The following is an 18,449-nucleotide window of genomic DNA, read 5'->3' on the forward strand; positions in this document are numbered from 1 at the left end:
CGTCGTCAAAAAACCCACGATCGATGGTTGCGATTCTTTTCCTATATAGTGCTGCGCAATCGCATAGAAGATTTGTAATGGTCTCCTCCTCTTCTACTTCCTGACAGCTTCTACAATAGTCGTTATATGGCGCGCCAAGTCTACTTGCATGTCTGCCTATTAGACAGTGCCCTGTTAGTACTCCTACGAGAGTTCTAATATTATTCCTCTTGAATTTTAACAGTCGGCATGTGCGGCTCATATTCCATTCTTGCCACGTTTGCCTGCTGGTTGAGCAGGTCAGGGATTGATTCCACTGACACTCGGCTATATTAATGACATGTTTGTCGATTAGGTATCTACACGTAGCAAGAGGCATATTTATGTCCACCTTACCAGGATCTAGTTGTAGGGTGGTGCCTGTTCTAGCTAGTTCATCTGCTACGCAGTTACCAGGGATGTCACTGTGTCCTGGAATCCATTGCAGATTTACAGTGAAATAGGATGACAGATCCGCTAGAAGATCATGGCAATCCTTCACTGTCTTCGACGAAATCCTATGAGACATCAGAGATTTCAAAGCCGCTTGGCTGTCTGTATATATAAATACACTTCTTGTTGTGATTACGCTTTTTGTTAGTACAAGAAAGCTTTCTTTAATTGCAGTGACCTCTGCTTGGAAGACACTACAGTGGTCTGGTAACTGGAAGGCGATTTTGGTATCTAATTTGGCCAAGAAGACACCGCCGCCTACTCGGTTATCCAGTTTGGAACCATCCGTATAGAAGCTAATCCCTTCTTCCTTGTCCACTACATCCCTATCCCACTCCTCTCTGGAGGGAAAGGCAATATTGAGGACCGGATTTAGGTTCAGCTCCCCCGGATTGCGAAAATCCGTAGTTATGGGAAGAAACGGGAACTTCCTAAGTATCCTAGAATGCACTTTGTTGCAGGCGACTAGTAGGGAGGCTTCCCTCAGTCTCAGAGCTGACTTCGCTGCCATTTGCTTGCAATATAAGTCTGTTGGCAGCAAGTGTAAAATTATGTTGAGTGCCTGGCTTGGCGTAGTTCTGGGAGCTCCACTAATGCAAATACTAGCTGCTCTTTGTATACTTTCCATGCTTCTAATCGCATATTTCTTTTCTGTAATCGGCTACCATACTACTATCCCGTAGGTCATGATCGGCCTTACAATTGCTGTGTACAGCCAGTGAGCCACCCGAGGTGTCAGTCCCCACCTGGGCCGCACCATTCTTACACGTGTAAAGCGCTGTAGCAGCTTTCTTTACCCTTGCTTCCAGGTTTTGTTTCCAAGAAAGCTTCCTGTCCAAAATTAGTCCCAAGTAGCTTGCTTTATCCCCTATCGTTAGCCTGGTGCCATTTACAAATGGCGGCGTGATTTCGGGAGTACTGTGTTTCTTAGTAAACAATACTAGTTCTGTCTTGCTAGCATTTAAATTCAGTCCGCATGATACGGCCCATCGATTAATCTCGTTTAGTATTGTCTGCATGAGACTAGCGAGGGTGTTCGGGAACTTGCCCCTAACCGAGACTGCCACATCATCAGCGTAGGCCATAACATGTACCCCCTTCTTTTCTAGATCCACAAGCATTTTATTCATTGTCAGGACCCAGAGAAGTAGGGATAACACGCCTCCTTGGGGTGTGTCCCTTCGGACAGATCTGTACATCGTTGAAGCTCCCAGCGTTGAAATAATTGACCATCAATTAATTTCTGGAGAGGCTCAGATATGCCCAGATCTTTATGCGCGCTCAATATGGCCTTCGGCTGGATGTTGTTAAAGGCACCTTCTATGTCTAGGAAGGCTACGAGGGTGTATTCTTTTATTTCCAGAGATTTTTCAATCTCTGCTACCACTGAGCTTACTGCCGTTTCTGTGGATCTACCCTTCGAGTACGCATGCTGCGAAACTGCCATTTTTCTTGGGTTTAGTATGTCCTTTATATGTATTTCTATTAGTCTTTCCAGCGTTTTTAAAAGAAATGATGAAAGACTAATTGGTCTAAAATCCTTTGGATTAATATGTGAGCTTTTGCCCGCCTTTGGGATATATATTACCTTAACTTCCCTCCATGTCGAGGGAATATAGTTCAATTTCAGCGCCCCTCTAAACATGGTTGTTATCCAGTTTATTTTGTAGCTCAGGGATTGCTGTAACTGGGCCGGGAATAAACCGTCTGGTCCCGGCGTTTTATAAGGCTTGAAGCTGCCTATTGCCCAATAAACATTGTCATCTGACACTATGTCTAGTGGAAGGGTCTCTGAGCTTACTTCACTCTCCATTATATGCTCCCCTATGAGGTTCTCGGAACTGTCTGGGAAGTGAGTGTCCATTAGTAGGCCCAGAGTCTCTTTACTGGATTCCGTTCAGCTGTGATCTGGCTTCTGAAGGTATCCGATGCTATGTTTCGACTGTGTCATTATCTTTCTCAGTCGGGACACTTCTGCCGTATCTTCGATGTCACTACAAAAAGATTTCCACGAATTTCTTTTTGCTTTTCTTACCTCCTTTTTGTATGCCCGAAGGTGGTTGTGATAGTTATCCCACTCTATATCTTCCTGGGATAGTTTGGCAGAATTGAATTGCCTCCTGCAATTCTTCTGCATGTTCTTAAGTATTGGGGTCCACCAAGGAGGTCTAATTCTTCCCCTACTGTGCGTTAATGGACAAGCTACCTCTAGTGCTTGACGACAAGAATCTGTGAATCGTTTAACGAGGATGTCTAGGTCCTCTTTCTTTTCCGGTTGGAATGGTGGAATCATAGGAATACGCTTTTTTAGCTCCTACATGTGCATCTGCCAGTTCGTTTTCCTATGATTCCTAAATTTCTCCTCCCTAACTACATTTTCTTTAATTATACACTCAATGTAGCGGTGGTCTGAGAAGGAGTGTTCTTCCAATACCGATACCAGTGTTATATCTAATACTTCCTGTTGGTTTCTGGTTATAAATGTTGGCGTACTACCTTTGTTACATAACAAAAGCTTACTTCCTATTAGATAATTAAAGAGCAACTCACCCCTTTCATTAATGTCCGTGCTTCCCCATAGATTATGGTGCGCATTGGAGTCGCACCCAAGTATGATCGAACACTTGGATGCTTCGGCGTCTCGTACCAGCTCCTTGAACAGCTGCGATGGTACTGCTACCTCGTCGTACGGCATGTAGCATGATGCGAGCCGGTATTTCCTCTTGCTCGTCTCCCAGCTTACCACCGTAGTGTCGTTACTACTGTAACTGTGTAATAAAAAGACATTAAGCTTTTTGTTAGCCATTATACATGTCCTAGGTTTACCTACACAACCATTCGCGTATAGATTGTAACCTGGTGCCCTCAGACCGCAAATACGCCCTCCGTTAACCCATGGCTCCTGAATGAGGACAAAGTCAGGCCGTTCTTCTGCCATGCGGTTAACTAGGGCTAGGGACGCTAATTTGCTGTGGTGTAAATTAATTTGGAGAAGACGCATTAGTTATGGTCTTCTCTGCATCATCATGACAGTCGCTTAAAAGCTCACTCTCAGTGTAGAGTTTAGAGAGTCTGTCCGCAAGTTCAGACCCTGAAGTACACTCACCTTGATCCGTGATCTCTGCGTCGCTCGAGGACTCCACTGGATCTTCCTCGACTTCGCACTCCGATTCCGATGCCAAGTTTTCTCCTGCATCGGCGTCTGATTTGTAGGTCATGACCTTTACTTTTGTGAATCCGTAGTTGATCTCTCCGCCACTTTTCGCTAGCGGTTCTACGGATTCTTTTGTTAGAAGCAGCAGAATCTGCATTGTGGCTCGCTTCGTCTCCACACCAGATTCTGCTGCTGGGTCGTCAAAGGCCTTGACGAATCTCCATCCCTCCGTTGGCAGATTTGGGTTGCCGATCTCTCGTCGTCACACGCTATCATCTTTATCTGCCCTTGATACCATCCGGCATCCGCACATGACGGGGGTGGACCTGGATTGCTTCGTAGCACTTCCAAAGCCACATTCTTCAGTGCGGCTTGCACCCATTTCCATTGTGCTCTGGGGATTTTTCCTTCGGGGTCACCCTCATCCAGTACCCCAATGACAATGCGGTTTCGGGCCACATCAGCAAAAGATCTTACGGGCGTCACGCCCTTAGTTTTCGGTCTCTTAGCTGACGGCTTAGCCTCTTCAGCGGACCTTTGTCTTTTTGTTGCCACTACCGGCGCTTCTAGCTTGAAGTTAGGTAGGACAGCTCTCGCGCAATCAATGGATTCTCGGAGCTCCTCATTGGTTGGCGGTTGCAGCTCCACCTTCTTCAACAGGTATGCAGCGCGTCGCCTCTCTGCATACTTTGCCTTTGCCGGGTCATCAATCTTGAAGGAAGGCCACTCTCTGGCTGACCCACTGCTGGCAGCTTCGTTTTTAGCATCTCCCACCTTCTCCTGCTTAGCTGCCAAGCCTTGGCTACAGGGGTTGGTATGGGCTGCCTCCAGCGTTGCTGTTTTTGTGGCGCCAGCCTTGGCTACTGCCCCCTTAGAATTCGCCTTCGCTCCTGTCCTCGCTTTGGCTGTTGTCGAGCTCGTGCCAAACGCTGCTCTTCTCTGGGAGCAACCCGCTCCCTCCGGTCTTTTTGAAGGAGGTCCGGACTCCTTTTTGTTTTTGTTTTTATTATTTTTATCAATGTTTTGGCTCATATTTTGGACCCACGAGTGTAGGGGAAAGTATGTGCGCTTGCGCATAGCCCCCGCTACGCAAGTAAGGCTATCTTATTACGAAGGGCGCCAGGTATCCGTAAGCTCCGTGCGAGACTGGGCTATTTAAGGGCCCCCAGCCAGGTTGATCTTCGGCACGGGTCGCATGACACCTTGATCCAGCCCTTTACCTCCTACCATGGTAAGACCTCCTATCTGGATGCTGCACTATCGAAGAGTACCGAACACCCAGATAGGAAGCCTGACCTTAGCTAGATACCTCACTACTAACGACGTGAACCTGTGGTATCTATTTCCAGTCGGCACCCTCGTGGCGGGTTCAGCGGAGGATTTTTGCCAAATACATTGTACAATCACTTAAAAGTTTTAAAGCTTCTTGGCTTAAAGAAAATGTCCGTTGATGTAACTTTTGACATTACACGCTTGCACGAAATTCATAGAATTTACAAACCGTTACACAATAATATTTTTGATAAAATTGGAAACATTTAATAATATTTCAATACATTAAATAATAATTTAAATAATGTAAATTGAATCTTTAGGAATTATAACAACCGGAAAATATTTGAATATGTAATAAAAGCATTCTTATACTATGTTCGCACCGAATTGAAATCCTCTTGTAAACACACATTTTCTGGATTGTGGAAGCAAAGTCGTTCGGACCGACATTTTGTGTTTTCGATGAGTTTTCATTGACAGTTCACACATTTATTTGTTTACATTAGTTACGTACGTTTCGGCCAACGAGAATGGTAAGTTTTAAAATTTTAAATATTTGCTTACAATTATTATTGTTTGTTTTATAGAATTCCGAGAAGAAAATTTTAATTACGAAATTATTGGCTTTGAGAAGCCAGATAAATTTCTTGAGCAACGACGATTCTTTAAGAGAATCGATAGAAGTTCTTAGTACCCAGCACATTCGCCTTAAAAAAAAATAGAACAAAAAACGTTTAATTCTGTTATGTGTAATAAAGGACCTTGGATGCCGATTAAATCATGTTGAACAAAGGTTTGTATAGGTTTCTACTGAAGCAAAACTTTTCAAATAAATATCAATAATTCCAGCAACGCAAAAATCAATTTTGGGAAAACGATTGCCAACGAAATAGATCTGTTTTTTTTAAAGAAAACTTTCGCATGAACCGCAGTTCATTTAAAAAATTATGCGAAATCCTCCGGCGTCTACAAAAAGTTGATACGAACTACAGAAAAGCTATTCCGCTCGAGAAAATAGTGGAATAGATATTTGCTTTAGGCTCATCTGCGGAGTATCGGAGTATCGCTAATATGTTCAGAGTAGGTAAATATACGGTATGCGAAATTTTGCTGGAATTTTGCACCGAAATCTGGAGATTACGGCAACCATTCTGCTTCAAAATGCTGCCACTAAATAGAGAAAGCATAACAGAATTGGTGACTGGTCTCGAGGTACTGGGATTCCCGCAATGCTTAGGAACAATTGGTAAATATTAGTTATAAAATCATATATTTGCGCCAATGGTCTAATAATTGTTTCCAGACGGATGCCACATTGAGGTTCCCCCATCATCTCGTATCGTTTTTATACACTTTTTTCTCCATTTGAATGTTAATAAATTCACAGAATGTAAACGAATTGTCAAGTGACATTTAGGGCTGGCAAAATATGTCTTCCAATAATATCGATTAAACTAGAGCAGACACCGATTATAATGAGTGGAATGTAAGTTTTCAAGGGGTTTTCAGCGAAAACTGCTTTTTCAATTCTCAGATTTTGTATGGATGAAAACACAAGTTTTCGCGTGAAAACCTCTTTTGTCGATGAAAACATGAATTTTGTGTCGGTGCGAACATAGTATTAGTGATAAATTTTAAAACATAACACGGCAACACACTAGCAGATTTGTGTCATTTGGACGTTTTAGTAGTAGAATATTGGTGGAAAACCCGTACCAAGTGTGGTTTTAGTAGTAGAATTTTCAAGGCAACCCGTACCAAGTGGGACATTTTTGCGTGTGCATTAGTGAAAATCTTAGGATTGGCTAATTGTAGATTTATACAATGATGGTAGCATGCCATGAAAGTAACGGCAAGTTCGCGCGGACATTGTGTTGTTGAAAAAAAAACCAAATGACGACTTTGTCGACAAACATACATTATACATATATGTACAAACATACATACATATGAGCTCGCATACATATTGACATTGAATTGTGCGAATCGTCATGGAGTTGACGTAATTTGATTCAATGGACAATCCATCGCCAATGTCGTCTACGATTACCTACTTACTTTCGTTTGTAAGTATATAAAATAGGCTAAATCGAAAAACTATGAAACAATGATAATAAGGACATATGTAGTTATAAATGTATTTAAAATATACATACTTATGTATGTAGATATTAGTTATAATTAGTTTTAGTTGTAGTATAGTTTTTATTCCACTGAGCCTAATTTTTTTGGAAATGTCAATTATTGATTAAATCTACTTTAACAGTTGTTGTCGGTAGTCCAATTATTCACCAGCTTCTAAAAACTATTTCGGAAAAAGGCTTTTAGTACTATCAGCTATGGCATCCTCGATGAGCTCTCGAACTCCATAATAATGTGCATATTTTCCGAAAGCTCTTTATACCACTTCATCTGCATCCGACAAATTTCAAACGCTGTGTCAGTTGGATTAATCAGTCGCAGATCGGTGTAATCTTTGTAGTTTTTAGAACGGATTAAATACTCGGAGTCTTATATCCGAGAGCCTTCAACAGGTCTTTTGCACAGTTATCACATCTGAACTTGGAGAGAAGTTTTTGGTATATAGAGTATCCAGTGAAATACTGCTGTACTTGAAGTTCCGCAGTATTTTCTTCGCAGTTTCAGCCTCTATTATTGAAACTGCGTCTCAATATTTTCATTGAGATAAGACGAGCGACTACGAATTGAATATCATAAGCCGATGGATGGGTATTTATTCCCTACTTAGTCCTAATTTTACAAAAAAAAAGTTTAATAGCGCGTCTTGGCTTAATTTTCCTAACAATATAAATTTAACATCTTTGTGATTAGCAAAGATTTCTGTCGATAAATTCATGATTGCTGTTATAGTTATGATAAACCCTGAAAAGCATTGAGCATTTATGTATATTGCTAGGATCCTCGATATGCGAAATGAACTACAGGTGGTCCTTCAGCCTATCAAACTTTGCCGAAGTGTTTCGTTGAATGGGCCACTTGTACGGGCTCCTGTTGTTGCGCACATTACAATCAAGCTCATCGAACAAGTCATTCATGCGTTTTAGCTTTAGAAACGCTCATTTTCTCGGAAGTTATTGGGATATATGTGGGAGGATGTCAATGTAATTGCCTATTGCCGTCTCCTTTGTCAACGTAACTATCGATGATTTCCAATTTGCAATCTCGTCGATTATTATTACACAGATTCATTCGTAATTAGACATTTACCCAACAAGAGTTTTTAAATTACCTATAACCCTAGGATCAACCCCTGCCATAACATATGTATTTAATTGGGCGCCAGCGTAGTAGAGAAAGTTATATGCCTTCGTTTACATATAATTAATATAATATTTTATGCAAAATATTTTCTCTTCAGTATACATATGTATTGATTATACTGACAATCATCCCGGCAAAATTTATTGCATCCTCAGTAGCATTTTTGGATGCAATAATTGACCTATTCTCTAATTCAAATTCTTTTTGTTTCAAATCCTATTCACCTACCTGAGCGCATTCATGGGTTCATTTTGTTAACGGGCATTCTCGACATTTAGAGAAATCGATGTTGAAGGAAACACTATCTTGTTTACGCTTCACCTCGAGATCCGAATATAATTCGAATTCCTCAAAACTCAAATCTTCATCCCCTATCTGATTTCTATATGAATAATGGCGTTTAATAGGCAGAAGGACTCTGTTCGACGAAAAGCTACTGAAACTACCTGTATTTTCATAAAATAATTTATGCTTCGGGAAAGCTCCTTCCTTAAGTCTATTATTTGCGACATAATTCGCATCAAAATTACACTTGCGCACACTACGTTTACGGGCCCGCGCTTTCATCATGAAATATAATATGTAATTAAAAACGATTTAAAATTGTACACCTGCACAAGAACAAGATTTTATTACAACTGATGTTTTGGAATTTCGTTTTTTTCTTTTGTTATTCCCTTTTTTATATTTTCGCACTTACCCTTTGAATATTTTCTCAGTTGACACCCATTAAAGTAACTAGAAATTAAGCAAACAGGTGCATTTCCTCCATCAATAGATGAGAATACCTCCCCCTTCTATTCTAGTTTTTGCCATTTTCTTTTGGTCAAATCTCACCTACATGCCTTTACTTTTTTTACGTTTATTAAGATTTGTATATTTAATAAAATATATACATATACGACATGTATATACTGGGGTACATATGCACATTTGATTTCAACATTGAAGTTCCATTTCTTCCTTATAAATAGCCGTAGCCTGACTAATGCCTGATGATCCATCAATAACAGGAATAGCCAAAACTTTTGATATTCCTTCTCCTGTAACTATTATTGCTAACCGATCTTCAGCTTCACAAGAGTTTGACGTTTTCATTAATTTTGAATCCCAATGCACAGTGAGACATGCATTTGGTTTAAATGACTTTTGAATAGATGTACAAGCGCTCTCTCGATGTTTTTGCCGTGTACGGCGGACAGTATCTTCACTGACACTAACTTTTGATAAGTCTTTCTTCATAGATGCAGTTGTTGCAGCTACAATGAATGTTGCGCTACGGTTTGAGGTTTTTGTTCGATCTAACATACTTGATAATGCCGGAGTTATAATATTTTCTTTACATGGTTCAATTTTTTTTTTTGTTTTTTTGGGGGAGAAGGATACATTGCATTGATTGATGCATTACTTTTTTGAGACAATAGGACAAGTGATTCTAATTCATTGAATGATACAAGGTACAATTCAAAAGTTCCAGGACTTTTTAAACAACGCGGCTTCTAGTGGAAGAGTCTGTCTGAAATTGTTATCCCTCAATTGTGTATTCTTCAGTGTTGTCGTATAAAATTTATATAACAGCTGACTTGTATAACAGCTGAGATATCGCGCTACATGTTACATTACATTTGTATGCTATGTCACTTATATATAAGTATCTATGATATGTATGTATGTATGTACATATGTATATCTACGCTGTGTATGTGAAGTGTAGAGATCACATATTGTATGCAGATATGTATGCGGTGTGCGGCTATGTCGTTAACTTCTCTCCCTCTTAAAACGGAGCGTCCTCGCTACGCTGCTGCTGCGAGTTGCTGTTGAAGACGGTTCATTTCGATTTCGTATAACTCGTCAATTTGCTTTTGTCTGTTAAGTGAATTTCTATTTTCGTGGTATTGGCAGAGATTTACAATACCATAAGTAATGACTACTAAAGTAAGGAATCCCATTATGATGAAGAACGTCAGCTGTACTGGGTTTTCTTCAATAGGTATCAAAAATGTTGAGAGATTTGGATGTTACTGAATTTGTAGATTGAATTTGAGGAGTGTGCCAGAGTAAAAATTATTAGTTTTTGCAAAATTTATAGTGTTCGTTATTGATTGGAGTTCATTATAAATTTCTGATATAATAGTGTTTTCGGTTATTGCTTTGGGATCAAGGGTTTCGAGTATTCTTTCGAACTGTGAATTAATTGTTCTTTGCTTATTATTATTTTCTCTTAGCATATTAAGTAAAGTTTTGATTTCTACAAGGTCAACGTGGTCTGGTGTGGCAGTGATGAATATTAACCTGGAACCAAGGAAGTTAAGTGATCTTTTGGGTCTATAGATATTTGGAATGAGTTGATTTTTCAGAGATTGTTTGGTCACTAATATTTGAGTTTCCGGTTGGTTTTCTAGATTGTATGATGATTTCATTATATTTTCGTACGGCGCGATTATTTTTGTAAGGTTAGATATGTGATATAAGAAAGCTGTGTCCTGATATACTTATGTAAACAGGATCTGTTTCTACAAGTACATATTTCCTACCGGTTAAATCTATTATACTATCGCAAGGTACGATAGAGAAAAGTGAGATAAATATTATTCCGTACATGCCTTTACTCTGATATTGTCCTTATGTATAATAACTATATTATTGGTTGTTATTGTTTTCCCGTTATCTTCTTTAACTATGTGTTTCGCGTATTTTTTTACGTTTTTGTTCCTTGTTTGCGTCTTGGAATGTATTACGTCTCCTTCTTTATAGGTCAGTTGTTTGCGATTGAACTAAACGACTTATTATATTAAAACACAATAGAATCTACACAAAAAGAACCAATTCAAGCTAACTGAACACAGACTTAATGGCGCCTATGTTTACTTGTTCTTACACTAAAATCCCGTTATCACAAAAATGAAAATAGGAATATACATTTTTGCTTTTGCATTTTGATCTTAAATATATTAAGAAGAAATACATGTAAAAAATTTGAACTGAATTACCTAGTATTTACATTGTGTTTTTACTTTACTTAAAAAAATGTGTCGGTTGAACGCAGACTTTATTGGCTATGTGTATATTTTTTCATTATATCTCCTTTGCAAGCTTTGTGGAGAAAAAAAATATGCTAAAGGGTGGGTCCAAGTTTTTCCACCAATACCTTGGATGAAGTGTTAAAACACTAGAAGCCTTATTGCGTAAAAATTCTATCTCCTGCGACTTTTCGTCCATCTCCTGCCGATACATTCTTTTCCTAGGTGCCCTTCTGTCAAATATCGCTCTGTTTGCGTTTGCCTACTATTTGCCCATGTGTTAATTATTTGAGTGTTACCTAAAGAGGAAGAACATGTGTGATATTCATTATATAGGGGTTGAAGGGATTTACCCAAGGTCTCAACTTAAAACATATCAGAGTTTGAAGTCGAGACAGTTCTAATTGGAGAAGAGGTAAGATGCATCGGATTTAAACTTTCACTACCTAATTCAATGTCTTGTTCGTTTTGGTCAATTATACTACCTAGTTGTTCACTACAATTTACTGCTCTGTCTAATCTTACTGCAGGTGATAGTATTCTTAAATCTAAATCTGGTAAAGCCAATTTGGAGCCTCATCTTTAAGGAGAAATGCCTTTGGCACGCAAATAAATATTTAGCCGTTGGATTCACTACGTCGTACAGCTTGATCCATTCGCGGCGCCTAATTGAAATTAAACAAAACAAAACGTACATTAACTAAACTAGTAAACTAACAATTTAAATATTCAACTGACAAAGAAATTTCACTCACACAACCATAAACATGTAAGTTAACATAACTAAACTAAAAGAAAATATCAATATCTTTCGAACGAATAACCAATACAAACTTCTGTAAACGGATTATGAAAGGTGAACGTTTTAGGCGCTTTGTTATTTAACATTACTTAAAAAAAAAACAAATTTTAAATAACATATTTATGTTAAATAAAATAAATGTAATGATAGTATAAGCAGACAATGTTAATGAATAGAGAAGGAGCAAATGTTAGCTGTACTAGAATGTTAATTACGATGAGGGAACATCGAAAACGCGCAAGTTCGAAAATAAAATGTCACCACACCTGTCAGGGTACGCAACGAACTACACCACTCTATAAGCAAAATGTATACACATACATATGCACAGATGTTCTTTGATATGCGCATAAACAAAAATTGAAATAATAAAAATGAAAGTAATTGACTGCCGACAAGAAAATATAAATAATGGAGGAAATAATATGAAAATATAATTAAAATATCTTTTAATAAAAAAGGATTATAAAAATAATAAAATAGTATTTAAACAAGTAAGGAAGGGCTAAGTTCGGATGTAACCGAACATTTTATACTCTCGCAAAGTCAAATAGTATACTCGTTTGAGATTTCTTTGAGGATTGACTGATATTTTCGGTAGAAGGTCAACTATAGGCACTGGGGTTCACATATTTAGTACTTAGGGGCTTGAACAGTTTTGATTCGATTTAGACAATTTTTGGCCACAAGGTGGCACACTTTAATCGCATTATTCACGCAAAGTTTTATCCCGATACAGTCATTGTTGCTTGATTTGCATAGTGGAAAGTGAAAGAATCAGATGGAATTTAAAATGGTGTTACATGGGAAGTAGGCGTGGTTGTAATCCGATTTCGCTCATTTTCGCACTATAACATAGAAATATGAAAAGAACGTTATGCACCGAATTTGGTTGAAATCAGTTAAGCAGATCCCAAGATATGGGTTTTCAGCGAAAAGTGGGCTGTGCCACGCCCACTGTTTAATTTTGCGGTTTCTATAAAGTCATCTCATACTATCCAAGAGATAAAATTTAATGTCTCTGGCGTGTTTAGTGCTTTATTTATCGCGCTTTTAGTAGTTTTTAACAGTCCGTTATATGGGGAGTGGGCGGAGTTGCCACCTGATTTCACCCATTTTCACACTGTAGGTAGGGGTCCTAAAAACATTTGCTTGCAGTGAAATTTGTTATTTTAGCATTAGCGGTTTAGGAGATATGCACATTAAACCTATTAGAGGCGGGACCACGCCAACTTTTAAAAAAAATTCTTAACTGCAGATGCCCTCCCTAATGTGATCCTGTGTACCAAATAACAGTCTTGTATCTTATTGCGGAGCTTAGTTATGGTTATTTATTTGTTTTTGATTAATGGCGTTTTGTGGGCGTGGCAGTGGTCCGATTACGCCCATCTGCAATACCAACCGTCTCACGGAACCAAGAAATATGTCTACCAAGTTTCATAAAGATATATAAATTTTAACTCCAGTTAGAGCTTGCACGGACGGACGGACAGACGGACAGACAGTCACCCGGATTTCAACTCGTCTCTTCATCCTGATCATTTATATATACATAACCCTATATCTAACTCGATTAGTTTTAGGTGATACAAACAACCGTTAGGTGAACAAAACTATTATACTCTGTAGCAACAGGTTGCGAGAGTATAAAAATAATAGGATTTGAACTTAGGCAAATATTTCACGTTGAAATAAAGAAGTCTGCTATACAAGCAGCACCACAGACAATATTCAAACCAAATTGTCTAATCTGTGAACTCAAACAGCTATTGTTGTTTACTTGCTTCAATGTTCATATGTCTATATGTGAATATTCTTGAAATTGCCTTCCTACATTCGCATGTCCAAATATATTTGCATATATGTACACATATGTACATATGTATGTCCCTCAATATGTCTTTCGCAAAAAATCAAACATTCGCGCAAGTGACAAAAAAAAACGTAGACGCACCATCATCGGCCAATAATATTCAAGCGAGCTCGAGGCTTATTTTCTAAGTAATTCATATTACAACGACAACAAATTCATTCATAAGGAACGTGCGTCTGCTTCAAAGCAAAGTGCGCTCGTTCATAACTCTGCGCCGCGCTATCTTTTCTGTGCGCCTAGTAAACCACATTTGGTTTTCATATAGAATTCCTACCGCAAATGCTCGAAAATAAAAATGAATGAAAGTGAATTTGAATGTCTTCAGTAAAATTGAAGAAGTTTCAATTTTACAACTGATCCTACCATTCCCCTCGCATTTGTATTTTGCCCACAAGCTACCTCCTCACAACGATGCTAAAAATCAGAAACTGAAGAATTTGTCTGATGTTCCCTTCAGAGAGGAGAATTGGCAACATGACCTATTAGCGAGTTAAAATAATATTTAAATTTTTTTCATATTATGCAGTATACCTATATGGCATTAAATTATAAAATATATATAAAATTGCCATTCATATGAAATCTTTAACTACTTCTATACTTATATTCAAAGCACAGTCCATATAGTACTTTTATATGTTTACTTATTATCATTATTTCATAGTTTCTCAATTTAGCCCATTTTATCTAAAAACGACGCTATGAAAATGCAGCCCAATCGGTAATCGCAATATTTCAAAAGAGCATAAGTCAACTTTCAATAGCAAACCACTGCAAAAAGGACAAACGAGACAACATAGCCGACCGACATTGTCGCAAAATTGTCGATTGAAACAAATTTTGTCAACTCCGCGACAATTCACACAATTCGGTGTCAATATGTATGCGAGCTCATATGTATGTATGTATGTTAATATGTATGTTTGTCGGCAAAGTCGTCATTTGGTTTTTTTCAACAACACAATGTCCGCGCGAACTTGCCGTTATTTCGCTGGCTTCCCACCATGCACAGAGGCGTGTCAAGTGAGAGCTCATAATACATTAATATCTTGCTTAATTTGTATTGAAAAATACTAATGCATTATGACTTATTGACGTAATATAATTAATAGATACGTAAAAATATAAATACAAATAAATGCATACCTATAATCGTTTTAAAATAAATTCGATTAATAAAAATTTATGTGAAATATTTATGTGGCCGTGCGCCCTTGACCCCTCCTTGCCAGCGATCGTTCAACTTGCTTCTCGCAAAAAGCAAAGTTTTGACAAAAGTCATTGCTTGCGTGTGGCAAAAAGAAGCAAGCATCAGCGTACGTGTATCTAAGAATGTATGTGTGATTATCACATTTGTGTAATTACGCATAATAAGGAAATATTCAATAAACCTAAACATATGAACATATTTTCCTGATAGATTTTAATTATATCAGGAAGTAAAATATGCTATTTAAGTAATTGAATTGAGATATGCTAGTAATTCCAATTAATAATATAAAAAAATTAAATAAAATTTAATTTACATGAGTTTTAGGATTGGAACGTGTAGGCTCGTATTCGGATTGTGCTTAACCCCTGCCCGCTTACGACCTCACCCACCATAAAAGTGGAAACGCGGTTGCTTAGCCACCATTTTATTGTTATCCTTTGCTCAATAAGCAATTACTCACGCAACGCACATACTTACATAAGTTGGAGAAATTGCCTATTAAATGTTTATTTTATTATGAATTTTGGGGTTTTTACCGATAATACAGATTTTTAATAAAGAAGGTTTTTCATAATTATAAATTTGTCATATCATAGAAATTGAAAACATAAATCTAAATAGGTATGCGCAACGAAATTTCATTTAGGAATATTCGTTGTGTCTATTTATAGCATTTCGCACATTGCGTGGTGTATTTTTCTTTTTCGAAGTTATATTTTTCGATGTTCCCTCATCTGGAACAACAAATTAGTACTCAAAAAGATTTCATTTAACATTTGGTCCTTCTCTATTCATTTACGTTCTCTGGTGTAAGCACTTTTAATCAGTCCACAAAATTTCATTCATTTTAATTCTTTATTTACAAAATAACCGTTTCTGACCTATTCACTTTTTTATTAGCACTATTTGTTACTATTATAACTATTTATTATACCTATTTATATATTATTATTATATTCACTTATTTTAATATATACAACTCACCTGGACATTTACCCTTCTGATGGCAAGGGATACATCGGTACCTCCAAATTGCAACCAGAAGCGCACCTTCTGCCAGGCATCCTATAAAATCATCACACAAATATTAACAAATTTAATAAATTAATGTTACTATACTTACTCACTCCGACTGTCTCCCTGAATTACTAATAAATTATAAGCAACTGAACTGAAATTATTAACACTGAACTTTAACAAAAACTTAAAACATTAAATACATTGTAGAATCACTTAAAAATTTTAAAGCTTCTTGTCTTAAAAAAATGCCCGTTGAAGTAACTTTTGACATCACACGCTTGCACGAAATTCATAGAATTTACAAACCGTTACACAATAATATTTTTGATAAAATTGGAAACAGTGTGATTTTAGTAGTAGTAGTGCATTAGCGAAAATCTTAGGATTGGCTACTCGTAGATTTATACAATGCTGGTAGCATGCCATGAAAGTAACGGCAAGTTCGCGCGGACATTGTGTTGTTGAAAATAAAAATACCAAAATGACGACTTTGTCGACAAACATACATTATATATGTACATACATACATACATATGAGCTCTCATACATATTGACATTGAATTGTCCGAATCGTCATGGAGTTAACAAAATATGATTCAATGGACAATCTATCGACAATGTCGTCTACGATTACTTATTTACTTGTATTTTCATAACGTCGTTTTTATATAAAATAGGCTAAATCAAAAAACTATGAACTAATGATAATAAGTAAACATACAAAAGCTAGTGCCGGAATGTGCCTCGAACTCATAGAAGTAATAGAGGATTTCATATAAATGACAATTTTACATAAATTTTATAATATAAAACCATATTTATTCAGTATAATATATGTATGAAATTTAAAAAACAGAAAGATTAAATCGGCAATGACCTAAGACGCAATTTTTCTTTTCTGGAGTGAACATCAGAAAGTTCTTCAACTTCTGATTTTTAGTATCACCATGAAGAAGCAGCTTTTGGGCAACTTGTAGAATACTTATACATAGTTATAATTAGGTTTAGTTGTAGTGTAGCTTTTATTGCACATGGGCCTAATTTTATTGGACAGGTGAATTATTGATTAAATCTACTTTAACAGTTGTTGTCGGTAGTCCAATTATTCACCAGCTTCTAAAAATCATTTCGGAAAAAGGCTTTTAGTACTATCAGCTATGGCATCCTCGATGAGCTCTCGAACTCCATAATAATGTGCATATTTTCCGAATAGCTCTTTATACCGCTTCATCTGCAGCCGACAAATTTCAAACGCTGTGTCAGTTGGATTAATCAGTCGCAGATCGGTGTAATCTTTGTAGTTTTTAGAGCGGATTAAATACTCGGAGTCTTATCTAAATCTCCGTGAGCCTTCAACAGATCTTTTGCACAGTTATCGCATCTGAACTTGGAGAGAAGTTTTTGGTATATAGAGTATCCAGTGAAATACCGCTGTACTTGAAGTTCCGCAGTATTTTCTTCGGTTTCTGCAAAGTGCTCATCGGGAATGTCAACTACATCAACGGCGTATTGCTCAGATTCATCGAGAGAGCTATGATCTTCCTCGCTTACATTCCAATTAGCGTTTATTATTGAAACTGCGTCTCAATATTTTCATTGAGATAAGACGAGCGACTACGAATTGAATATCATAAGCCGATGAATGGGTATTTATTCCCTACTTAGTCCTAATTTTACAAAAAAAAAGTTTAATAGCGCGTCTTGGCTTAATTTTCCTAACAATATAAATTTAACATCTTTGTGATTAGCAAAGATTTCTGTCGATAAATTCATGATTGCTGTTATAGTTATGATAAACCCTGAAAAGCATTGAGCATTTATGTATATTGCTAGGATCCTCGATATGCGAAATGAACTGCAGGTGGTCCTTCAGCCTACCAAACTTTGCCGAAGTGTTTTGTTGAATGGGCCACTTGTACGGGCTCTTGCTGTTGCGCACATTACAATCAAGCTCATCGAACAAGTCATTCATGAGTTTTAGCTTTAGAAACGCTCATTCTCTCGAAGTTATTGGGATAAATGTGGGAGGATGTCAATGTAATTGCCTATGGCCGTCTCCTTTCTCAATGTTATAAACGAGACCTTTTTAATTGCAATCTCGTCGATTATTATTACACAGATCCGTTCGTAATTGGACATTTACCCAACAAGAGTTTTTAAATTACCTATAACCCTAGGATCAACCCCTACCATAACATTTAATTGGGCGCCAGCGAAATAGCCAATAATTAACCTATTCTCTAATTCAAATTCTTTTTGTTTCAAATCCTCAGCGCTCAGGTAGGTGGCGCATTCATGGGTTCATTTTGTTTACGGGCATTTTGAGAAATCGATGT

General features: G+C 37.5%; 1 long non-coding RNA gene across 1 annotated transcript; it reads left to right on the top strand.

Moving 5' to 3' along the window:
* Positions 1 to 5,254: 5,254 nt before the first annotated feature.
* Positions 5,255 to 6,671, top strand: LOC138856932 (uncharacterized). The gene is made up of 2 exons (XR_011395887.1): positions 5,255 to 5,433; positions 5,488 to 6,671. It is a non-coding gene; the product is annotated as an uncharacterized lncRNA (long non-coding RNA).
* Positions 6,672 to 18,449: the final 11,778 nt, after the last annotated feature.

Source organism: Bactrocera oleae, chromosome 4 (assembly GCF_042242935.1).
Source record: "Bactrocera oleae isolate idBacOlea1 chromosome 4, idBacOlea1, whole genome shotgun sequence".
In the NCBI taxonomy this organism is placed as follows: Eukaryota; Metazoa; Arthropoda; class Insecta; order Diptera; family Tephritidae; genus Bactrocera; species Bactrocera oleae.